We start from the raw sequence: 27,972 nt of genomic DNA, 5'->3' as shown, positions 1-27,972 counted from the left end.
TTACCTTCAGATGGTTCACTCCCTCAAGCCTTGTTTGTTCCCTCAAGTGCCTGGGATGCTGTTTTGTGTGCCTCCTCATGAAAGGAACACATTGTTTTTTTGTTTGTTTTTCCCCCCAAATATCTGGTAGGCACAAACCCAATGCAGTTCTGCACCCATCAATATTAAAGAAGAGAGAGTGAGAAAAAAATCGGAATGAAATGAGTATAACCCACATCACTTTATTAATTAATGATAGCAGCCTTGGAGTCTGTTATTTTTCTGAGACCTAAGTGCAAATTTGACATGCAGAGTCCCTCAAATTTTTGTATGTCAAAGTTACACTTGAATGTTTGAATGTCATTAAATTAGGTAAAAAAAAAAAAAAAAAAAAAAAAATGATAATAATGATGGTTCTAATGCAGTGCTTCCCAAACCCCATGCCCTGCACATTTTGTATGTCTCCCTAATCAGACACACCCAATTTTGTTCTTGCAGTCTCTATTAACGAGCTGATGAGTGGAATCAGGTGTGTTAGATAAGGGAGACATACCAAAAGTGCAGGGCAGGGGGGCCTCCAGGACAGGTTTGGGAAGCACTGTTCTAATGATTAACCTGAACACAATCATAGACTGATTACTTTTACTCATTACTTCTATTACTTTTAATCTATTTTATTACTGGCAAGGTGATTTATAGTGGATGTACTGTCTGAAATCAGTCTCAAGTACACAGATGTCCTAGATGATATTTGTTCCACAAATTTAAACAAAAAGAAGGTGCCAAAATACATTTTGTCCTGATTTTGAATACAGTATAGTTATTGTTATATATTTTTAAACCTAACAAATAGGTTAGGTTTAACAAATGGCACTTGGTTTGATATATTTCTGTAATGCAAGACCATAAATTAAGCATGGCATAAGTGTCCAAACAGTTTTGGTGGGCACTATGCATTATTTAATAATGTTTTTATTTATTTTCTCTTTTGTTAATCATGATTATGTGTTGCCTAAAATGATTTAAATGAATTTGGTACCATGTTGTGCGTATCAGGAGCTAGCTGTCAGTAGCAAACACTAGTAATTGGGTTTGTGCTGGAAGGCAACAGTAACATGAATATAGTGATGCATGGGTCAGCTGAGACTGACCTTCATAGGGGATGCTCTGCTGGACTGTCTGTCACCAGCTACTTCAATGCCCCCCCAGTTTTAGGGGAGTAATCTGATTTCTTTCCTGCCTGTTCAAAGAGCATTTTGCATTAATGGCACCTTAGCGTGAGATCAAAGGTCTCACGTCTAATCAGACCATAAGCGACAGTGCACAGGAAGATAAGGCCAGGTGAGTGCTACCTTTGGCTGTTACAGCAAAACATTCCCAGCAAGAGGACAGCAGGTAGCCGACTAAGCGGTTTTGGAAGCAAAATACAGAGCCAAAATAACAAACACATAGACAGAGAGGCTGGAGTAACTGCATATGCCTGGAAATACTGTTACTGCAGCTATATTTTGCCAACGGCACGAATATAAAATATATTGTTAGTATATTATAAGTGTGTGTGTATATTATATTTTTATTTAATACTTTTATAAGAAGTATAGGAGGAGGAGGAGGAGGAGGAGAGGAGGAAGAGAATAAATAGATAAAGAATACCTCAATGATTAATGTATATATATATATATAGTTATATTGTTATACACTACTGTTCAAGATATAGTTACAGTGTATTTCACAAAAATATTAAGCAGCATAACTGTTTGATGATAAGATATATTACAACAAACAACAACAATAATAACAAGTATTATTGTTATTATTATTATTATTATTATTATTATTATTATTATTATTATTGAGCACCAGATCAGCATATTAAAATCATTTCTGAAAAATCACGTGAGACTAAAGACCATATATCCCATATATTTAAGCTATTTAAAAATTGTAATAGTTTAATAACATTTTACAATATTACTGTTTTTACAGAATCAAATAAATAATCTTGTAAAGTGGGCTTACAAGAATGAACATTCAAAAATCTATTCAGACAGCAAACTTATAAACAGTAACTTACATCTACAAATATGTAAACATTGATACGGTAACAGATACAATATGCATTATTCTGGATCCACTGCACCTTGTATAAAAACGACATTTCTTACCCCAGAAGACAACCTTCATGCCCTCTTCACAAAGGTATGGAACAGCGTCACCTTAAAGCTAAAATAACTGATGACTCACTGAATAATTCAGAACACATTAGAATGTGCACAGCATCTCAGTACTCCCAGGACTGAGTTCCTAATTATGAAACTAAACTTGATCGAGACATAAATCCAGCCCACTGTGCCTCTGGTGTGCCGTGGATCTTCAAGTCAGCCTTACTACCTCAATCCTCCACACAGGAGCAGTAAAACTTTCCAGAGGAGCCCAGAGGGTACCGTTAGCTAGCGTTCCTTAGACCCACTACCCAGCCTACACTCCATCTCCATCAACCCTGTGTGGACTACTTTAATAGCACCCTTTAATGGGCCTTCCACATGCTTTACAACAGGACTTTATGATGGATGTTAGGGGAGGCATAATTGGGAATAATGAGTCTGTTGTTGGGCAGTATCACCCCCCCAGCCATCACAACACAATGTGCCAGAGTCACCAAACAGCTCTGTGTGTTTAGAGTGGCACAGTAAACCTGAGTGCAAATAATTAATGCCAAGAGATTCCAGCTCTGGTTTTATGCTAACCTTGTGAATACCCATCACTGGCTTCCCAGTGATTTCGATACAGTGCTGCTTCAATAATAATTTGTTTCCTCCAAGGTCAATTATAAGCTCATTGTGTAATCATGACATATAAATCACCAAATTTACTTCTAATATAGATGCTTAAACTGTGTACTGGCATAGATCATTCAATAATAAGATGATTTTGCTGTCCCATTGCGCTGATGATTCCCTTCACTCAGTCTTAATGAGAAACCTGAGACTGCTCCAAGGGTTTTATGAGGTCAAATCCATTCATGTTTCTAGCAGCACTCACTCGCTCCCTCCTTTCCACCCCATCCCCATCTTTTCCTCATCGTTCTGCACTCTGAAGCAATCAGACACATGATACTGCACCTACAGCATATTATTCCTCCCTTTCTGACCTTTAATGAAACTTGCATGTGCTCCATTAAATCAATTACAACAGCCATTTTTCATTCCAATGTATATTTGCGTCTAATGTCTGTTTGAAGAGTATGTATAAGGACATTCCAGAGACTTGCTTGTGGCATATTTGCGTTATAAGAATTTCCATGAGATTGGCGCCGTATTCAGTTTGACACAAATTAAAATGTATTGTCTTAATATTAGAATACTTGACCCTCAAACACCTACATGGACAAATAAAGAGAGTCCCATGTCATTAAATCGTTTAATAATTTCATTAAAAAATATATTTTAAATGTTTTAGTTCACTTGTCATTTAGGGTGAATTTAGGTTAATTGGGACATTACCCAGTCATCTCCATGCCAAGTATCACAAATTATCTGAATTCATCCATATACTAACTAACTGACTAAATTCATTCATTCATTCATTCATTCATTCGTTCAGTATTTTATAACTATAAGACACATCTGTGAGACATTTTCATTTGCTGGTAATTTTTCAGATTATTTTGCTATAATTTTTGCTGACATGAATAGCAGATCTCACATAAAATGTTTTCATCTTTCTGTTCACGATATTGTTGGATGATTTTATAGCTTCTGTTGAACGAAATGAAACCAGTACCAATCGAAAGTTTGGACATATACCTACTCATCAAGTCCATTCACATCATGATAAATGTTTATTAAGGTTTGTTTAAAAATTTAACTGCAGTTTATGTATGAACAAGGCTTATCAAGTGTTTTTTAAATGAATGAATAAATGAATTAATTAATTTATAAAGATAGAAAATGAAATATGAAAAAAAGTGTAATTAACAGTCATAGACTTTGTAATATGTATTATATAGCTGCCAAAGCCAATGACAAAAATACTATAGTGAGTCAAAATCTTGGAAGTTAATTTATGAGGAAAACATATAAAGGAAAACTAATTATTATTTATAAAAAAAAAAAAAAAAAAAAAAAAAAAAAAAACAGAGGTACTGTCCCAGTGACAACATTTTTACTCTTCTGAGAGTGTACAGTATATTCGGGTTAGGATCCTAAATCATGTGTAATTTTCATTAACATATTCTGCAGTTTATTTTGAATGTTTCATCTCCTCACAGTGCATCCCTCACAGACTTGTTTATATTTGTGCCAAATTAAACATGGCATCTACTGACTAAGGTGCTTATTATACTACTAGCTAGACAAGTGCACCAATGCAGACAGACACATAAATGTACCAGTACAACATATAATTGCATGATCAAGATTCCAGCCTGTACCTGAGGTGCACTTCTGCCCCACCTTTGCAAAAGCTTTTTACTCAGATGCACACACACTTATGCAAGCACGAACACCCACACACACAAACCCACAGAGAATTGCACAGGGGACTGTGATGGAGTAGAGTGGCAAGGGAGAAAGACAGCGTGAGCAGCTAAAGGAGTTCATGTGTGACACAGCCCCCTCAGAGCTGGTGGAGGGGCAGCCGCATGAAACCTATTAGCAAGGGCGTCTGCTAGAGTGTCATTCTATGCCACAGCCACCTCGCACAAAACCCTTTCCTCCCTCTGCCCTTCTGTCACCACAGCTCTGAGCAGGCTCTCCTTCGTTCCCTACAATTAGCTTAAAAAACCTCACAGACTCCACCCGAGATTAGGCAACATATTATTGTGCTTTTGACACCATTATAAACATTCTACACACTGGAGATTAGTGCATAACTGTCAAGCTCCTTAAAGACACAACACTCTTGTTCTGTTGCTAGTATACAATTTGACACTGCATTCCTTACATCTACCTTGGAACACCTACAGTATACAAAACAATAAATAAAAAAAAAAAACAAAAAAAAAAAAAAGAAACTTAAAATGGTATAAAAACACTTTATTAAATAAACAATTTATTTATTTAATTAATTTATTTAATTATAGTTAATTAATTAATTAATTAGTTAGTTAGTTAGTTAGTTAGTTAGTTAGTTAGTTGGTTCACAATAGAATTGCCGCCCTGTGAAAAGGTTCTTTATGAAAATGTTCTAAAATTGATTAATTGTATCTCATTTGTATTAATAATAAAAGAAACATAAAACTCAAATCACTAGCAGGTAACGAGAACTACACTGTTTTAGCATGCAAAGAAGGTCTAAGGAAGACAATAATTACTGTATTTCTAAGTTGGCAATTGATATACCATAAAACAATCCAATTATGAATTATAATTTTAAAAGATGGACAGTTTCTATTTGATGTGTTTTGATATTTTGCTCATTAACTCAACATTCTTATGACCTGCCATGATTGTTGACAGTAACTTGTGACGACCTTGTTCTCCTCAAATAATGCTAATAAATGATGGCATTATGCTTTTTTGGTAATCCACTCTGATTTAGTTTCCAGTGGCAAATTAGGTTTCTTTCTTTCTTTCTTTCTTTCTTTCTTTCTTTCTTTCTTTCTTTCCCCTTCCCTTGCTTCCCCTTTTCTTCTTTCTTTTTCTTTTCTTTTCTTTCTTGTCTCTTTCTTTCTTCTTTTTCTTTTTATTTTTTTTTTTATAATATTTTATTTATCTTTTTTTTTTTATTTCCTTTCTTTTTGTCTTTCTTTTTTTTCTTTCTTTTGTTTTTTGTTCTTTCTTTCGTGGTTTTGTTGGGTGCTCTTTCTTTCTTTCCCTTTCTTCTTCTTTATTTCTTTTTTTTACATTGCGTTTTCTTTTTTTTTTTGTATATATACTAAGAAAAACAGGGACATTGCTGGCATCAGACATTTTTGTTTTTTTAGTAAAATAAATAATAGAGAAATAAATAAATAAAATCTGGACTATTCCTGGAAAATAGGGACATATGGTCTTCCAATACTGTTGTAACTAAATACATTTAGTCAAATCTTTGAAACATTTATCAATTCTCAAACATTTCTCCCAATTTCAATCCATCTCCCAAGGTCATGCTTGCTTCTGAATATCTTATGGGATAAAAAATTGAAAGACTTTTTACAGTTTCAACTTTCAAATCAAAAGCAAAACAAAACACAATTAACATTAATATTAGTCTAGTATAACATAATCCTCTCTTCAAAAACCAGCAATAGCCCACCATCCCTGCACATATATCTGGGGAAGTCCCTTTGATGCAGAGTCTACGTCTGAATAGTGACATCATCCATCACTATGACTGTAAGTCCTAATGGCCCTCTATACTTCATCTTGAACACTGAATACAAGGATGCACAACAACACTCAAATTCATAGTGAATCAATATGTATAACTGATCTGAAATACAATATGTAATACTGATCTGAAATACCAGAGCTGTGATTTCCAATTTTTGTTTGAAAAACATGCATAAAACATGCTACCATTCAAAAGTAACTCTCAATGTTTTGAAATAATTTTCAGTTAATCAAAAACACATTCCATAACACAAAGAGACATTTATACTGTTAAAACACACACATGCACATACACACACGCAGGTTTTCAAAATTTATACCAATAAGAAATGTTTCTTGAGCTCCAAATCATATTAGAATAATTTCTAAAGGATCATGTGACACTGAAAACTGGAGTAAGACTGGCTGCTAAAAATTCAGCTTTAACATCAAAGGTATGTATTGTATATTAAAATATATTAAAACAGAAAATGGTTATTTCAAATTGTACTAATATTTCATAATATTACTTAAATGTATTTGTGTTTGATAATAGTGTATTTTGTATCGAATAAATGCTGCCTTAGTGAACATAAGAGACTTATTTCAAAAATAAAAAATAAATTTTTTTGAATGCTACATTCATAGTAGGGTATGTGTGTTTGTACACAACACACACACACACACACACACACACACACAGACACACACACACACACACACACCACACACACACACACACACACACAGACAGTAGTGTATTAAAACATGTATACAATGAATCATTGCTGATGTAATTGGTGTTTTCTTTTTTTAATAATTTACTTCTTGTAAATCTCTGTTATGCTTCCAATTTGCATTTGCCTGTTTTATCATCTTGTTTTAGGTGAAGTGTGTCATTTCTGCACCACTAGTAAAATTCAAAAATAATGTCTGTTTTCAAAATAGTTTCTAATACTCCTGCCATCTGCCAATGTTCTGCATGTTCATGTAACACACCTATGAAACTCGGTAATTCCAGCACAGGTTGATCTTTGCCATCCAGCTCAGTGTCGGCTAACATTACATGCAGATAAGGCAGACAGAAACATCCCTAATAAGCACACGAATGCAAATACATTGCTTGACTAATCTCCTTACATTCTGGGGTGCAGGTCATGTGTCTGATGTGAGGAATTACTCTGTGTATGTCTGCCATGTTATTGCTTAAGCTCTGCTTCTGACAGGCTTTAATGGTGATGAGGGAAGGCAGGCTACGGTGTGTTTTGCAGAAACTTCTATACTGAGACACACATCAAACCTCTCTCCTTGGCCCGTGAAAGTAATGTTATTAAACCTTTATGTCAGAAAAAACCTGAAACCTTTTTAATGTTTTGAGCTTCTGTGGAAGTTCTGTGGGCCAATTGCTTTGGACTTATCTCACCATTATATTGAGGTTCTGGTTATGAATGACGATATACACAATGTCATAAAATGAAAAATAAAACCTTTAAAGCAGCATTTATAGTCTGAATATAAATGAATAGGTGATGGATGCGGGAGCATAAACAGGTGTCAAAAAATGTCAGATTAGTTATGTTCAGGACTTAACGGCACGAACCGGCACAAAATCATTGTCAGGGCAAATTGAAAAAAAAAAAGGCAGAAAAGAAGGAGATCATTCCTCTCTCTCTCTCTCTCTCTCTCTCTCTCTCTCTCTCACACACACACACACACACACACACACACACCACACACACCACACACACCACACTCACACACACACACATACACACACACACAGACACACACAACAACAACAACTATGTTAACAAATTTATTTACAATAATCCTCAATGCATGTTAACATAACATTGTGTTTGCATGGATAATAGAAATGGATTTAATAAAGACATGAGTCAGAATATTTAAACAATTGATGTTTCCTTCTTCCTATTTTCTTTCTTTTTTCTTTTTTCTTCCTCCTTTTTCAATGTTTCCTATAATACTGTTTACGAATGTTCTTGAGAAAGCGGCTTGAAGCTGTCAGGGCCTGTGAGGTGATAAAAACCTTGAGGAGGAGAATAACACCTTCATTCTGACACATGAAAAGGAATCAAATTCTCTGGAGCCTTCTGCATAGAGGAGATAGGCTTTATTTTTTTCTCTTCCATAAACATACCACTGCATTAAAGGTGAAGTGTGTAATTTCATCAATACTAGCGGCACAAGGCAGAATTGCAAAAATAATGATTGATTTCAAACAAGTTTTCAGGACAGTCCTGCAGACAGCAGTGGTGACTAAATGCAAGTTGAAGTAGATAGCCTAAATTAAATATTACTCCAGTAAAAAATATGAGTACTTTTAAAAGCAGAAGTACAGTTTACATTTTACCTGACTATGATACAAATCTACTTTTTGTAATAAATAAATAAATACTTAATGTAAGTAATGCAATGTAGTAATCTAAGTAATCCATCACGTCAATAAACAAAAAAAAGTAAACATTTCATAAAAAAAAAACACATTGAACACACAAAACATTCCAATATTATTTTACACGTGAAACCAAAATCTGAATTTTAATAGAAACTCTATGCAAACATAACAGTTTTCATTAGAAACTGCTTTAACCGGCACTTATCTGCATTATTTTAACATAATTTACAATTAATACCCAAAGTAGCCTGTGTACGGATGGTAATGCAATGCACTACAGGAAACAAACAAACAAAAAAAAAAAAAAAAAAAAAGTGACTTAAACAGATTAACAAACATATGCATGTCCATATTCAAACATAAAATGAGTTTTATAATACTTGTCCTTTTACAGCAGATATCAGCAAATAACTTAAGATTTCAATTTACAATAAACAACACTAAAATCTGACAATAGTAATTTACACGGCATTGGTCAAATCCTCTGCACACTCCAGCTCTAAGCAGCTTGAATGAGTTCTTGTCTCATTTTGATTCCATTTTTGAATCACATGACCACTTTAGTAAAAAATATATGTATATAATGTAATGTATAACAACATAATCAGTCAAAAGTCAAATGTTTCATTTTACACACACACACACACACACACAGACACACACAGACACACCACACACACACACACACACACATATATATATATATATATATTTATATATATATATAAACACTGGTAGGCATTCAGAAAAAATGTTCTAATAAATACGTATACCGCCTACATCTGACAAAAAAGACAGTCCTGGCCTAGACCCACACCACTGGTAGCCAATGTTGCTGTTGATGGTTGCGATGCTCAAGCACCACAGAGTCACAGTGTATAATCAATAATGATTCAGAGAATTGCAGTCTAGGGAAATCAACTGAAACAAAAAGATTGATGACATGAAATCAAGTGTAAGGCTTTTATTCATGACATACAACTGTTGGATTTCATAACAAGCATTGTCCAGCAGACCAACTGGAACCAACCCTCTTCTGTTCAGTGTAATGATCACAAGGCATTTTTCCTTTCAATTAGCGTTTGTATAGTGTGAACCTATTAACCCCAATCATGAATTAATCTTTTTTTGTCTTCCGAGTAATTTCTCCCTCTGGTCTCATCTAAATGAACACATCCTGAGCACTCTCTGTGTTTGAGGTTGAAATGCATGTGCTATTTTGGGGATCTGTTGGGGAACAGACCCCATGCTGTGCAGGAGATTAAAGACATTGTGTTTGTAAAACAAGTACTTGGCTTGGTAATAAGGCTAATGAACTAATCAGAGATCAAATATGTAAATAGACGTTTTAAATGGAAGAGCTACACAGTTCAAAGTTTTAACGTTTCAAAGTATTAACTTGTCTTTATATTTAGCCAAAACCAAGTTTATAAATTATGACAAAATATAGGGTAAAGGATCATGCATCAAGTGTTTTTTTTTTTTTTTTTTTTTTTGTAAATCAGTTGCATGCTTCGAAATCAACAGCAGCTTGCTCTCGAAGAGCATCCGTGGCTTCAGAACATGCTCCTCTGTCTCTCTTATCTTCTTCTTATTGACAACAGATGGGATCTTAACCTTTTAATCTACATCTGCAAATCCTCATGCTGTCTTCATTACTAACGCTGGAGAGAAATGTCTCCAGGATTCTGCCTGTTGGTGAGAAAATGCCTCCAGCAAAATTTAATCAAACCACCACCAAATTGAACTATATGGATTTTTATTTATTTATCTTATTTTATTTATTTTTATTTATTTATCTTATTTTATTTATTTTTATTTATTTATTTATTTATTTATTTATGTTTGGATGAGAACATCAAGAACATCATACATACCTATGTTTATGTAAAATGTAAAAACATATTTGATGCTTAATAATAATAATAGTAATAATAATAATTTCCATGATTACATTACGTGTGTAATATTATTATATTTAAATCAATAATTTAAAAAAATATATATTTTTAATAATTAAAAGCACTTTGACCTATATATTTGGACAAAAAAAAAAGAAAAAAAAAGGAATCTTTTCACATCCAGGACAATAACTATTAATGATATCACAAATATAACTTCATGACATATAGATATGGTATTGTTAGAATCACTGTCAGATTGATTTTTTTAATATTATTTATTTATTTTTCCAGCTTATTAACAGTAAAAACCATTGACATCCAATCAGAATCTTTAAAAAGTTTGAACATTTAAAGTGGCAGTACTCAAAATGTCAACACCTGCATTATACACATACAAATATAGTGCGTTGGTGTGGAAGTTCATATCATTATCTTTATAGTTATCATTCTTGGTGTTAACAGACCTTTTAGACTATTATCTTCCCTTTGAAAAATAGGTTTAACTCAACTTTACCCTGAATCAGATAAAATAGGGTTTAAAAATAATAAAAATAAAAAAAAAAAACACAAAAAACTTAAAACACATTTTTTTCTCTCACTTATACAGCTGGTATATTTTCTGACCTTAGCTTTGTAGGTCATTACTATCATGTTATGTTTTATCACGTTCAGTCAATGATCTGTATTACAAGGTTAAACAAGCACTATAGCATTTCAAATGGAATCATTCCAATTTAGGACAAAATTGATCTTATGGCGCTGAAAAAATGATAAGTGTTAATATTATATTTCTGTCACAGTTGGAATTTTTATTTGTAGCACTTAAAGAGAGAAAAAAATGCTTTAAGTTGATAAAATGTTCTTCAGATGTTGTGATTAAAAAAGTGGCAAAGTAGTTTGTGCTACATAAAAAGCATAAAACCTCATTAATTCGCCTGCAAATGATTAGTAGGAAAATAATCTTAACCCTATAGGCATGGGGTAAATACAAATGCTTCTCTTCAAAACACTTATTTTAATTAGGTTCTGTTAGTTTGTACAATTATATTAGCAACCTTTGCATTTCACCAGTAATTGTGAGGTTACAAAGACAATATAGAGCTGTGAGATGCACATGTACAGTAGGAGAGGATGAATTATTGTTAGCCACTTTCCAGACATTGTGTATGTATTGTGCTTTTGTCCTCCAGTGAGTCTTGGCTGACCCAAAACTCTTGGGATCAACTTCTGGTACTAAACATGCTGACTTATTAGTGTGCAGTGTTCTCTCCTTCACAGGCTTTGGGGCAATCATGATACTGAAGCCGCTAAATGATTACAGCAATCTAGTCCAATGGTTGTTTTTCTCCTGTGTATATTTTAGATGCGCTTGAGCCATGGCCACACATGAAAATAAACCACAGAGAAAAATCTGTATGTGGTAGGAGAATTGCTTATTACAATCTCCCTTAAATCCACACAAACCACATACCAGACATAAAAGTCTTAAAAAATCAAAAAAATCAAAAAACACTATATACACAACAAAAAAACAAGGAAAATTTATTTAATCTTTATTTATTTGGTTGGTTAGCTCTTTTGTTTACACTGAATTTCATTGCATTGCATTTTTCTGAGACATTGCAGATGAATATTTAGAATAAAATCTTCAATATGTTACAGTAATCATTCTTTTGTTTACCATCTGCAGGGAGATGATTACAAATAGATCTTGTGTTCCTCTGGATTTGCTTTCTCTACTTGCTGTTTCTAGTGGCTGCATATCCATTAACTTTACCCAGTTTGCAAGCTATAGAACAGGCTAGCAATTTCCCTGACAGAGTTCTTCAAAAGTGATGTTGTTTTAAAAGATGTTGTGGTTCAGATTAGACTTTAAATTTAGGGATTTTATAGTTACTTTTGTTGGAGTTTACATCACTATGTCAGGTGAATGAAAGCATTCATGATCTAATTCGATAAACAATACAGATTCTTTCAGAAAAGTGACTTGCTTCATAACAGAGTAATTGGAGCATTAATAACTTATTTGCTAAAAAAAAAAAAAAAAAAAAATCGTTCTGGAATGCAACTGTGCCTTTCTCTGAGATATTGAAAGGTTTGAAATGATTATGCTTGGGCCTTTTCGAACTAAGGTAAAGCCTCAAATTGAGATGTCGCAAACATGTATGGCAGTGGGACTCTTGAGACTAGCCATCTCCACAGTAATGGTCTTTTACACTTCTAATCCCTGCAGTGAGAGTTTAAAACAGCCTTGTCTATAGGTCGTAAGATTTGCAGTGCAAAGCTGGCGTTTTTCCTGTTTACCTGCTGACTCAGATGTTTCAGACCTTTGACCTCCCCTTCAGTGATGAGCCGAGTGATTGTCAGGTATGTGTGCACAGGCATCATCTCAAGGACCCTTTGTCCTAGACCTGAGGTCTTCCTGAGCAGCATGTATTCCAGCAAACAGATACAGCACTTCTCAGCAAATCCAAGAACACATAGCTCCTGTACAAAAAAAAACATCAGTATGAGAAAATTGTAAGCCTGGAACTTTGAAAGATAATTGGCTTAATGAAAAATGTATAATGTATGCAGTACAAGAAGGACAAAGCAATAAGTGCACTAAAAAAAAAAAAAAAAAAAAAAAGCATTGAATTATATTTTATTTTATTTATTTATTTATTTTTAAGGTAAGTGATTGCAATCAATACACACCTTTAGTTGATTAACTTTCAACACACACACACACACACACACAAACACTCCTGACCTGCAGGAATGGTCAGTATTTCAAATACATGTATTTGAAATACTATTTTGTATGTATGCATGTATTTATTTATATATTTATTTTTAAATCAAATACCATTGGAACAAGTCAAATGTATTGTGTATTTAAATACATTAAATCTTAGTAATTTTTGTTTTTAGTATTTGCGTATACTTGTTGATACAGGAAATCAGCAGTCTAATAAAGAGGTTGATTGACAAAAAAAGTATTTTATGTATTTTGAAACTAAAAAAAAAAAAAAAAAAAAAAGATTAAATGTATTTAAATACAAAATACTACTACTACTACTACTACTACTACTAATTATAAGAATTCCTTAATGAATGAATCATAACTCACTTATAAAACCTTGTCTTGACCTACTGGTATAACAATGAAATCTATACAAAGGTTACAGAAGAAAAACACCACTAATACACATGTAGTTTATAGAAACAGAGTTTGGACACTTTCCCAGCCCCAGGGCTGTTGTGCTATATGTCAAATATACAGTAGGGCAAGAGATAATTATTGTGTAATAAAACATATTTCAGTTAAAATCACATGAATATCGGTACTTTGTATCATTTAAACACATAATATCCAAGGATTGCTTTGACAAAATCCTCCAAGCTGAGATGTGAATGTCACTAGAATGACACACAATGCTCAGACAACATTTACAGCAATATTTCTCTTATTAATGACCCATGTTACTGTGATATCATGTTCCTGTGATAAAAAGCTTTTGTTTGGTACTATTGTTCACTCTACAGTGGTCACTTGGTGATCTGCAGAGAAAAAAGTTTTTCCCTTATCAACACAAGTTTGTGTGAAACTGGAAGGGTGTGAAACTAAACATTGTTGCCAGATGGCTCAGTAATGCGTATGATGGTTTTGTAGGGCCAGTTTTATGGGAGGTGGCTGTTCCGTGACAGTGGTTACCCTCTACGGCCATATATTTTCACCTCTGTCAAAATTCATTGACATACAGAGGAGAGCCACAGGGCCAACAGCTGCACCTGCACAATAGAGAGGTAGAAACTTTTTATCTAAGCTGTTCTTTATCAAGGGCTAAAGATTGTTTTCTTTAAGTGATGTGCAAGGACAGTTGTGACAATGCAATCTTTTCTCTCTCTCTCTCTCTCTCTCTCTCTCTTCTTTTGAGTCTAAAGATGAATTCATAAATTACCAATAGAAAGCAAATTATGAAAACAAAAAAATGCCCTATTCAGGCGGTAATTATTTCTCATGTGGATGTGTGTAAAAATAAATTTGCATGGCTCCTCAGTGATGAAAATTCATGCATTTGGATGAAAATGTATTCCTGGTAAGAAGTGAGCACATGTTCAGAATGATGATGAATTTAAATGTAGGTAAATTATTCATTGAAATATCTCATTTAATAATAGGATTACAACATGTCCCCATGAGAAGAAAAAAAAAAATTAAAAAAAAAATTAAAAAGTGCTACATTTTTATTTTACTGTTCACGGTGTCACTGGCATTTACACAAACTATTAAAGTAATATCCTCTTTTTTTCACATTTTCTCTTTGACTTTCTTCTATGAAAAAAAAAAAGAAATAAAAAAAAGAAAAGAAGAAGATTTAGTCCATATATATATACACACTCATCCTTGGCTTTACTGTCTCACATTGTTATAGCAAGACAAGAAAATCACTAAAACACAGAATCCATATGAGAATAATTGATTTAGAGAACTAAATTTCATAATTCACTTCAGGTCTCCTGAGGTCTCAGGAGGTTTCCAATTTGCATTGAAAATGCACTTTGTGGTTGTTTTACACAGAGAATCCTTACTCCCATCCCTCTGTCTGACAAACCCCAAAGACAACCAGACTTTAGTTATGCAGAGTTAGATGGCAGGGTGGACGTCTCCTAGGGAGGCTGTGTCATGGGGTTAGACTCCAGGTGTTGCTCCGAGAGTAACTTCAGCTCTCTCTCTGTCTTTGCACGTATTCCTCCAGTGAACATGTTCCCCAGCTCTTCCCCCTACACAAAATAACACATGCCACCTGCAGGATGATGTTCTCTCAATCAAGTAGTTAATATGAATTAAAGCTACACAATTACATTATTGATGTCTATGTTTGTGTGTCTTTACAGTCTTTAGTTTGCTTTACAAGATTTCTGTGTGTGAAATATATATATATATATATATATATATATATATATATATATATATATATATATATATATATATATATATATATATAATTTATTTTTCTTGAATAGCTTGAATAGATGCACATATGTGTCTTATATATTTCCTCTTCCTCCTCCAAGTAGTCTTTTTAGGACGAGAATGAGCCAGTGAATTCAGCTCACACATTACCTGACCACACTCGGAACCCCTCTCATTTACATTTAGAGTGAATAGCACTCTGCCGCAGTCTCCACACTACTAGGACGAAGCAACTGTTTACAGTTGTATTGACAGTGAGCCAAGCAACTGTTATTTGTGTCCTCAGTGTTTGGACATCCTCATAGTCAGAGTCTTTACGGCAAATGGTTTTGTGCATTAAATGCAAATATAAAACACATCATTTCCTGTTAATGGTGTGGGAAAATGAACAGTTTATTTTGAAATGTAAGCAACAGATATGGACACGTTTCTGGCAAGTTCAAAACTCACAGTCTTATATTATTATTAAGAATCACAAAATATGAAACTAAACTGGTCATGTTTGTCAAAGATTTTGCTCTGTGATAATCCACAAAATGTTTTCTTATATCCACACTAGCATTCAAAAGTTTGGGGTCAGTAAGATTTAAAAAAAAAAAAAAAAAATACTTGGAAAAAAATCTGCATCACTGTACTTTAGTCCATCATCTTTTTCCCTGTGCAGTAAAATCACCCACAACCAGCTATAGCCCTGAGCTACACAAAAGAGTAAATAGTAAATTAACACAGTAATAAAGCCATGAATGCTAAGTGTATTAAGTAATGATGCTCTTATTAGCATGACACACGAACATAAGCGAATCCAAAACTTGTTGATGGTAATGAGAGGAAAAACCTTTGGCTCTTAAAGCAGTAAAGAGAAAAAAGTTTCAAGCGAGCCTGTCACAACAGGAAAGTGGACTAATTAGCTTTGCGTTAGGAGCTAACGGTTTTCACTGCTGAAAATCTGTATTTTCCATGGGGTTATTCATCAAACTGGACATGAGGCTGTGAAAACTCAATGGAATTGTCACAGATTAATTTGCAGCTGGCAAATGTGTTCTTGCAATCTTGGGTAAAAAAAGACCTCTTTTAGTTAACTTATAGTTAATAAAATAGTGTGTTTTTAACGATTTGCCATTACCGCTTTGATTGCAGAGGGCTTGGTCATTGAATGTAGGACCGTTGGCTATCTATTGCATCATTCACATATTCATCACTGAATCTATAAAGTTGAATGTTTAAAGGCATTCGTAAAGGAACACTGATAAAATATTACAACAAAATGAAAATATCTGGAGAGAGATTCATATCTCCACATCTACATGTGGTATCCTAACCTCGCAGGTCTTCTAACCTTGTGCACAGAAAGGCTTCATGGCTATTTGCTGGAATGCAGCGCAGGTTCAAGAAGCAGAATGGAAAATGCCCTGAAACATGACAGGAAAAAAGAAAGAACGAGAGAGTAAGTACCTGAATGGAAGCAGTAGGCCAGATACGAATGGCTGCCTCATGTCTGAAGCATGCTGCTTTCTCTTGTCAGTGTGTGGTGTACTTTCTCTCGTTTCATGTCTGTGTGTCTACAGAAGAGATGTACTGCTTTCATACCCCAGCATGGAGGCATTTGATATTCATGGAGAAGAAAAAGAGGGAAGGGAGAGAAACATCAGCAGGGATGGTGCTCAGTGCATAAGATTACCTAGTAATTATCAAGCCGACTCAATCACAGAGAACTGGCAAATACACACTTGGTGCAGGCAGTAATCGCAAATATTATTTCGAAGGGGGACCAAGGAGCACATAGGTTCTTTCTGCTCATCATTTGAAGTCATATGAGCCTGGTGAAGCATATTACTTTGTGTCCCAGTTCATCTAAGAGCATGAGGAAAAAATAAACAACTCTTGAATTATAAGCAGACTCACACTGACATAGTCCAAACCGACACTGCTCTACGTTGTTTATCCGGAAGTTTTCTTCTCATGTATTAAAATTGACTTGCTAATGTAATCTTGAAATGTGACACTGCCTTTTGCTGAGTACTGTCTGAAATATAACAACACATGGAGATGTGTTGTTTATTTTCCTGTAAAAGGAGAGATACAGAGAGAAAGAGAGACATTGTTCCATTACAGGGAGTCTACTGTGCCTCAATGGCCTCTTTTATCAAAGATAAGCAGTATTGATTTACTTCAAGGCAGAGAAAAGTATTGGACTTAAGGTCTGGCATTTAATAATCTCCACCTAATCCATGATGCACGTGGAGCAACAATACTTGAGATCTTGTTAAAAATCATAGCATTGTTTATTGTTAAATTATATCATTTACCCTGAAAGAAGCTACAAATAAGTTTGACTAAACATTTTAAATTGATATCATATCTGTGATCTATAGTTATTAAATAATGAAAGAGAAACGACGAAGTATTGCGAACAAGATCAGCGTTTCTCACAGAGTTGATATCTAGCACCAAAGCACCTTGCACACAATAATGTGACCTGTGCATCGATGTCCAATCTATTTATACAGAATGACATTGAGAGAAACACAAATGTGTTCTCCTCTTGCTTGATTAGCTCTGGTGCATCTCTGGTCTTCTGAGAGGCATGCAATTTTGCAATTTTCACCCTCCAGCTCAAGGGTAGGAGGAACACCCACCCCTCTATTTAGAATGGGTTGAAAAACAGTTGATAATTATGCAGTGTGAGAAATATTGAAAATGAAAAAAGGAGCGGTGAGCTGGCATTGGTTAAGCTGATTTGGATGGATAATATGTCACGGCACAGCATCTGCCAGGTAGGTATTTCTTTGTTCTTTGTTTTGAGCTCCAGGGGGAACAAGGGTGTTCCCTTTTCCTGCAGGTGGGCATTAGCTCAGGCACAATCAAAGACCTCTGGTTGACAAGGCCAGCACTCTCAATCCCTAACCTGTGTTTACGGTATGCTTTCTCTCTCTCTCTTTTTTTTTCCTTGCTCTGAATCGATGCCAGAAAGAGGTAATGTGTTAAAGGGGAGAGAGAACACCCCTGTTTTTTTAAGTGTGTTGCTGGTGCAGGATTAACAGTCAGAGTGGCAAAACTCTCCTATTGGTTGCATCAAGCAATCAATGGCGATGAGCAAGGCAGATGTGAGGGGAGCAGGAGGGTTGGCGGCAGACATGCAAAGCACGAGCGGCCCGTTAAAACGCCTCCATTTCTCACCAAGATGGAGTGCCCGTCCTCACTGAACAGACAAGGTGAGGCACAGCTGAGACCCAGGTTAAACACAGCAGGATTTCGGGAGTGGAATGATTATGTCAATTTGTGGAATTGAATGCTTGCTTCATCATTTACATCACAAAGTGTCATCTGCAGCGCACACGTATTTGTGTCGCGTCACTGGGGAAGGGTGAAAAGTGTTATTGATGGCTGAAATCATCTGCTAACACAAACACAACTGTCACTGTCAGAGTAAGACTGATAGTTCAAAATGTTATGAAAATATAAAAGAAAAACAAATAAATGAAAAATTATATATATATATATACACACACTCACTCACTGGCCAAGTACCGGGTTGGACCCCCTTTTGCCTTCAGAACTGCCTTAATTCTTTGTGGCATTGATTCAACAAGGTGTTGGAAACATTCCTCAGAGATTTTGGTCCATATTGACATGATAGCATCACACAGTTGCTGCAGATTTGTCAGCTGCACATCCATGATGCGAATCTCCCATTCCACCACATCCCTAAGCTGCTCTATTGGATTGAGATATGGTGACTGTGGAGGCCATTTAAGTAAAGTGAACTTATTATCATGTTCAAGAAACCAGTCTGAGATGATTTGAGCTTTGTGACATGGTGCATTATCCTGCTGGACATAGCCATCAGAAGATTGGTACACTGTAGTCATAAAGGGATGGACATGGTCCGCAACAATACTCAGGTAGGCTGTGGCGTTTAAACGATGCTCAGTTGGTACTAAGAAGCCCAAAGTGTGCCAAGTGTGTCCAAAAATATAGACTTAACCCAATCCTTACCCCTAAACCTAACCTTACCCATAATTTATTCCTAAAATCAGTGGGGCATGATAGCTGATTAACAAGGGTATAGAAGCACCTAACTCTGATTGTAAGCCTAAAACAGATATTTCCTGAAAAAAAAAACTTTATTCAAGATTGGTTAATTGGAATGTTATTCCAGGATCAATAATGATGTTGATCCAGGAACATGTTGTACTTGGTGAAATCACGCTCACCATATAAGTATTATTAAACATTACTTATGTAATGTAAATACAGCTAAAATGTAATATAAATGTGATTAATAATAAAATAATAATTGCTGGGGGTGGTACCTTTACACTTTAGGTACTAATATGTATCTTTAAGGTACCAATATGAACTCTTTAGGTACAAAAGTGTACCTTTTGAAAAGGTACCGCCCCACTGACAGCTTTTGTACCTTTTTTTCTGAGAGTGTATTTATATCAACCTAAACTAAAATGTTAGAACTGTTGCCACTGTTAGATCAACTTCAAGACTTTGCTAAAAATCACATCATACACAATCACAAAAATAAATAAATAAATAAATAAATAAATAAATAAAATAATTTAGTAAATAGTGGTTATTGAGCTTTGAATGTCACATTGACATGATCATTGGTGTAACTTTTACTTGAAGATCCCAAATACAACGGAATATACATAAACAAGTTTTACTAGTTTATCGTTTTCTTATTTTTCTAATGAAGTAATCTGGTATTCAGGTTAGGTTTTATATGATTGCATTGTCCAGGCATTTAATTGTGTTCAATTTAAAGTTTTTTATTTTTTATTTTTTTCTATTTCAAATCCATGCTGTACTTTTTAGAGTCATCTGGCATACCATAAAGTACCCAGGACAAATCAATCCTCTGCTATACCTCATCCAATAAAGCCTGCTCAGAGCTTATAGCGGGTCTATTGACTGCAGTCTTTAATCACCTCAGATGAACCTGACCTTTAAGTATTGTAGTATCGTTTGAGGGTTATGCTGTGTCATTGTGACAATAAGCTGGCTGCTTTGCTTCAACAAAGTGCCCGATGATTCAAACATGCTGACCTTACAAAGGAAAACTGTCAAAAACTTTGTCAAATCTCTGAGGTATCCAGCCACAAAAATCAGAGACTCAATCAAGCTGACTCAAGCGTTTTGCGGGTGCTCTCTTCAGCATGGAGGGGGTGGTAGTGGGGTGTCACACTGTGATAATACAGCAATCTATCATTGCGATGAGACTAAGTATTGGCTGCCTGTGACAGGCACTGAGGAATGAGACTAGACTGAGACAGACTTCACATACTCTCCTGATCAGCAGTCTGGCGCCTGAACAAGGAACACTGCTCCAAACCCATTCATTCAACCACTGCCTCACTTTTTTATACTTTGAAAAGGACACTTTTTGTTCATCACTTGACAGTTGTTCCACAAAAAGTAAGGAGACATGAAAGCGATTTGTCCATTTCAATGTATTGTTCATGCTGTTAAAGAAAAATCTCCACAGTTCTTTTGAAATCCACTGTAATGGGCCCAAGTAGTTATCTGAAAACTAACAATATCATACATGAAGAGCTGAACATTTTAAGAACACCAGTTCACATGCTCTGCTGTTATTCTTTATTCTAACATGAGCCCAGAACGTTACTGTCTCTCTCTCACCACATATTTGACTGATAGAATGATACTCTACTTATAAATGTAAACTACTATAAACTATGTACATTTAAACATATTTGATACAATGCACTTACTGCATTATGTACATTATGTACTGTACTTTGAAAATACTGTCCTTTAATTATATTACTATAATTATATATATATATTTTTTTTTTGTAGTTATATCTAGAATTACATTGTTAACCTTACATCTACACCTTAAACCAAACCATACCACCAAACATGCCCCTAACCTTACCCATATCCCACCTCAGTACCAGCAAAGGTGTTTTGCAATTCAACATGAACACAATAGGTACATTTTACGTAACATTTTGTTATTTTATTATTAAGCACATAGTATTTAAAGATACCTAATATAGAGTGGGACCACCTACTTCCTTTGATGAACTATACATTGGCAGAACTAGGTGTGGGCTTTTTAAGGCAGGACACTACACGCAAAAACATACACGGTTTTACTTACATGTTTTTTTTATTTTGGGTTATCTGGCTTTTCATAATGTGTCTTGTTCCAAACTATAGTGGGAAAAAAACATGCAAAATACACATTTAAGCATTTTAATCGCACCTTATCTCTTTGTATCTGTAGATTTAAATTATTATACAAATACAAAGTCTTTAAAATCTAAAACTGTTTTACTCTAATAATAAGTCAACAAAATGAAACAGTAATTTAAAATGTGGCTTTTATCTAATATAGTACAGATTTCTGTTTTGGAAATTTATGCAAATTAGATTCAGAATACTCACTCACTCCACGGCTTACTTTATATATTTAGCAATACTGAAACAAGAAATCAATCCCATAATAGATCTGATGTGTTTATTATAAGACACTGTATCAGATTAACCATGATGAAGCTTCAATTAGGCTTCATTGTATGGAGAAAAAAAAAAAAAAAAGTCACAGGTATTTTTCATTAAAATTAAATTTCAAGCCAAGTCGCAACAGTAGATCAAAAATAATACAACATGCAATACATAGCTTTCTCCATTTACATCACGAGAGAGCAGAACTGTCACTGTAATCAGCAGCTCTTCAGAATCACACACAGCGCAGATTCCAGCACCTAATGCAGGATGATTGGAGGCACATGTGGCCATTTTGGTCTAACCCTGAATGCAGTAAAAGACCACCAGAAGACAAGAAAAAAAAAAAAAACAATGAGAGAATTCTAGTAATCAAACTCTTCTTTTCCCGTTATTCATACAGATTCTGAAAACTGAGAACAAGGCCACTGTGAAGACTACCGACAATCTACACATTCATGAGGTCCTCATATACTTTCTCTTAAAATACTCCAGCCTTTTTGGAACAAACAGAGAGGACTTCTGTTTATGAAAGCACACTACACTTTTTGATTATTGCAAATACATTCACCCTCCAAGGTTTATTGCATCAAATTAAAGACTAAGAATCTGATTGTAAACACTATAATACAAGAGGAAAACAGAGTGAAACAAGCAAATCAAATTATTTTTGTATCCTTCCGATAGTTGTTTTAATATTAAGAAAAAGAAAATCAATGAATGCAGAGGGAAGCACATTGAAACTATGCCTTATGGGGAATAACACAATGATTCTTTAATTCAATCACTGTATATTATTTCTTGTACAGGGAGAACATAAGGTGGTGTTGTAAATAGAAGATGGAACATCTGTACTAATCTGTCTATGAGAGTCAGCAGCGAGGCTGAGGCAGAGATAAGCCAATCTAAGCTGAGGCGTCAGGAATGACATGAGACGACTGAGTGGAGAGCTGTTGGGATGCTCTCCAGAGGAGCATGAGAGGCATCACGAATCTATTACAAACCCTATTAAAGGTACCAGAGCTGTCAATCACACAGGAAATCTAAAACCGGGAGATAGCGACTGGGCAGCGAGTCAAACACAGTGCTGATTTGTGAGTGTGTGTGTGTGTGTGTTTGCGTGTCTAAACGCACACTGACATATGAGAGTGAAAGTATCCAAGCATTATTTGAAAGTGCAATAGGCTAGGAAATGGATCAAAACAGACCTAAAATGAATAAATATTTGATGCTACTGAGCAAAAACTAGATTGTTTCCTTGCTTCTTCCCTATTTTCCACTATTACAGAACAAAGATGTACTATTAACAAGATAACAAAAAGCTTCCAAAATTGTATCAACATCTGGGGCAAATAAAATGCCTGCAGTTTAATCAGAAAAAGTGGAATCCAACCAAGCTTTGCACAGCTGTCTCGATAGCTAATGCATGTCTGTCAGGGCAACAAATGGAATATAATTAAGCCATTCTTTTCGTATTGGAATTCTTTGCAAGTTTCCTGATGATTTGTTGTAATTTGTGAGGAATCGACATTATGGCTAGTTGGACAAGAGAGGGCATTCTGTTTAGATTGTTGTAGGACAGTTCTAATTGAAGTGGACTGTGGGAGCTGAATCCTCAATTAAACAGCAATGAAGCAACTTACTCTTTAGCTTTGTCTTGTCCATTGTATTTCTTACAGGAACATCACTATGTCACAAAGGAATTAATTGTGGCTGCAGTAACACTCAGTCTGAATGCTTTCTCCAATGCAGAATTTGTGGCCATAATTATGCTGTCAGTCCAGACCCAAATATAGTACATTTTTCTTGCATAATTATGGCATCAACCCACAAATTCGCTAGGCTTATACATGTTTAGACTCTATAGAAAACGCCTTAAATAGAAGGGGAGAGAAAGGTAATTATGTCTTACCCATCAAAAACATCCATTTCTGACTGATTAAATTACATGTTTCAATGAACCTTAATTGCTTTTTTGTCAAACCCGTTATGTGATTTGGCAGACTGGCTTTCAGAGAGATTGGCCGAATATTAGCACAATTATTTCAATATTACATTAAAAGTTTGAGTTATAAGCCCAACACACTCCCTCGACTAGTATTCCATTCTCCTTTGAAATCAAAACATTGTCAGGACTGTCAAAGTAGTCTCAGATAAGTGATGCACTGAATGGGAAATGTGACTGAAAGCAAAGATAAAAGAACCAAAAATAAGACAAGAGGGAAACTTAGCATTGCAACGCTTCAAAAGCAATGGCACAGGTTCATTTTAAACAGAGATTTATTGCCTTGGACGGCACATATTAGCAATTTATCTGTGCTTTCTAATATGTGTGATTCCTCATAATACCTTTATGTGCCACGCTGCAAGTGTGTGTGAAGTAGGTTTTCACATTCAAGCAACATTTCATTTTTCAGTCAGTGAGAGTTTGTTATTAAAGAGTGCACAATAGGTGCTAATTTTCAGAATAAAAATGATTCATCACATTTAGCCACCTCGCCATTTGTATGTATGCTGTCATATTTCATTATGGAGGGGACGAATTGCCACTTTAATAATGGCGGTGACAGAGGAGTAAAAGTTAGCCAGATGAAGACTGATGACAGGCTTAAGCATTGGACATGGCAGTCAGAACATGGTGGAGATTGAATCCGTAACCCTCTGCACCCATAATAAATTATCTCTCTGAAATGGCATGATTGATTTGCAGCGGTGATGCTTGCACCTGGAATGGGGTCCCTTTTCTACCCACTCTCAGGGACATCTATGAAACTTTCTCCTTCAGGACAGAAATCCCTTTCTTTTTTCCAGTTGAGTGAAAGAAGGGATGTGAAAAAATGTGACCAAGCGATTCAGTTTTTTTCGACAGCATGGTACAGTTTGACAGGAAGGCTCTCGAGATTATGCTTAAGTCAGTACCACTGTTTGGCGGCTACCACTGTCTCTCGATATCACCTCAAGCTTTCAAGTTGCTCTCGCAGGCATTCACAGAGGCATCTGAGGTGTGAGAGCAGGAGCGCTATGGGTAGAGATGATATGACCTCAAAGCCATGATGGTCAACTGACGCGATGAAATTTGTCAGCTGACTCCTCTGTGTTTGAATTGGTGAACACCACCCAACCTCACCTTATCACTTCTGCAGCCTCCATCCTACCTCAATGCATCACGCAATCTAAAATATAACCACTTATTCCTATAGCAAGAAGTATCATTTCCCCTAAAAGCAGAATGTTCACTTGATTATAATTAAGCTACAAAAGCTCTCTGAAAGACCCTTGGGAAACTTGCTCACTTTGAATGTCTTTGTCTGATAGAATTGATGATTTTAATCTGAGCTTTTATTCTACTCTTATCTTACTTTATATTACCATACAATACCATATCTTGTTTCCAAGGGCAGGAGTCTGTGCTGAACTTGTTACCTAAAATAGTGAGCTTGTGATTCCATGCATACAAGCTCTTGATAGCTGTCATATTTAATTGACCTATTCACAAATTATGCTCTGGCATATTCTCTGTCCTCCTAACGAATCTCATTATGAGACTTCAGTCACTTCTGGGTTATCAATCACTCATATTAAGAGAGATGACAGTCACATCATAAATTACCATTATAAATAGGTAAATAGAAAAAGAAAGCTCTGTAACTGCTATTACACCAAATTGCTACTATACTAAATTGTAACATTTTTGCACATTTTTTTTTTTTTTTTTTGCTTGATGTGTTTTCCTTATATATCTATAAATATTAACTAATTAATCAGCTTATGCCCCGACTCTCTCAAACGCATCATTTTCTGCAAAGTCCCTCCTTCTGACAAGCGCAGTCTGCTCTGATTGGCCAACTGACCCAGTGCATTGTGATTGGCCGAGCACCGCAAGCACTTGTTGGAAATGTAATGCCCCTTTCCCTAATCGTGAGCTTCATCTTTCAAAATAAATGTAAAGACAGTTAATAATATCCTTAGTTTTACCATCAGTTCAAGCCCGAAAGGGGAACAGAGTCGCATGACACATACAGTGATGAACCTCGTATGTGTTTGCAATACACAAGCCATGGACGGTTAAGACAGCTGACTCTACTGTGTGACCCCCCCCCCCTCTCTCTCTCTCTCTCTCACACACACACACAATGCGCAAAACCTCTGCATTTTAACAGTTAATAGCAAATACTTTAATAGCAAATCATACTTACAAAAACTGACACACAAAAAACACATTGTCGTAGCAAAGCCAGAATTACCTCCTCTCCTAGGTTCACAAAACGGTCGTCCATAAAATGCATTGCTGTTCTGTTGTAAGCAATCTTAAAGATTCCCAAATGCATCTACTTTCGGAAGGCCAAATAAAGTGCTTTTGCTTTCGCCTAGATACACACAGCATCTCCCTGACATGGCTGCTTCAAAACGAACTGCGGTTACTGAAACATGCTGCCTTTCTTTGCGTGAACATTTGGGTGGCATTACGCAAGTATTTCCACACAGTGACGTAGACATGTGGGGGCGTGTTAGAATGAGCCGTTTTAGGAGGGCGTGGCAGAGTCTTAACTTTTATAAAGAATATCTCTTTGGATTTGATACTTTAGTCTTTGCAACTTTACAGATCAACTTCATGCACCAAGAGCTTGTAACACCACAAAGAGAAAGGGAAAATTGAAATCGCATCATATAACCCCTTTAAAAATACTTATCAAAAGCCAGAAGCACTTTAGTGGCAATAAATTTAACATCATCAAGTCCACTGGGTTTTTCCTATTCCAAATCTGAAATGAGGGATCAGAAATATTTGCCTTATTGCTTTGTTCTACTTTAGATAATTAGCCATGACTAATTTTACACATAATGGTACATATTTCTTACTCACAATTCAACAATTCTGTTCTCTGTTTATATGCATCTGGGTTAAGTGTTTGTATTTAAACAAAAAGTAAGAGTAATTGCATCTGCGGAGAAAATGTTGCAACATACATGCTTTTCTTCTTCTATTTACACTCCTGAAACAAGTCATGGCATTAGAACGCTTTTAAAGACATACTTTGAGGAGAACATACCATGAATGCCAGTGCAACAATATTTACTGCTTTGATAAAGGTAGACCTTTAAATCTTCAAACAAAGTACTAAGTGTTCACACAGTACATTTTAGTGCATTAAAAAAAAGCTAGATGGAATGCGATGAAATGGAACAAAACATACAGGTCTGAAGGTGGGTTTTTAAAAGCATAACCGTTTTTAACCTGACAAAGTAAAGTGTGTGATCTAATGTATACATAGAAAAAAAAAAAAAAAAAACTTTAAAGATGTCTTTTTATTCCTTCAGAGGATGGGTTATAGTATACTGTGACATCTAGGTGTGCACTGATCCTCATAAAGTCTCTGTACAAACAGGCCTCTTATATTGTCAGCATATCAATATAAAGATGTGTTAAGAGTGTCAAAAGGTGGACAAATGGTCAGGGGTCCTTGTGCAGTGAAGGCTCTTACAGCCTTTCCAATAATCCACTAATCTTCCTAATGCATACAGTTGACTGTCACAATTGCTGTCTTATTCAATTTCTAATGCAGAAATACGTTATTACAATGATACATTGCATTTATGTAATCCAATTAAGTCTGCAACTAAAGCTGTGCAGAACACTTAAAGAACATATCTTTGTATTATACTATCGAAAATATACATTCATGTCCAGTTAGTCTGTAAGCTCCAACATATTACGTTTTGTCTTTATGTTTGTTCTTATGTTTGTGTTTATTGAGTTTAGCTAGTCTAGTAAGACCTTGGTTAGCTTGTTCATGTGTGTTTATTTGGGACTGAAGCTGAACTCTGTGGGACTGTGGCCACCCAGGAAGGAGTTTGGACACCTCTGTCTTAAAAGGTGGAACCAGGGTTCGAATTGAGGGAGAAAGTGGGATATGGCATCCTCCT

Source organism: Cyprinus carpio, chromosome B7 (assembly GCF_018340385.1).
Source record: "Cyprinus carpio isolate SPL01 chromosome B7, ASM1834038v1, whole genome shotgun sequence".
Classification (NCBI taxonomy): Eukaryota; Metazoa; Chordata; class Actinopteri; order Cypriniformes; family Cyprinidae; genus Cyprinus; species Cyprinus carpio.
Note: the sequence above shows the minus strand (reverse complement) of the source record.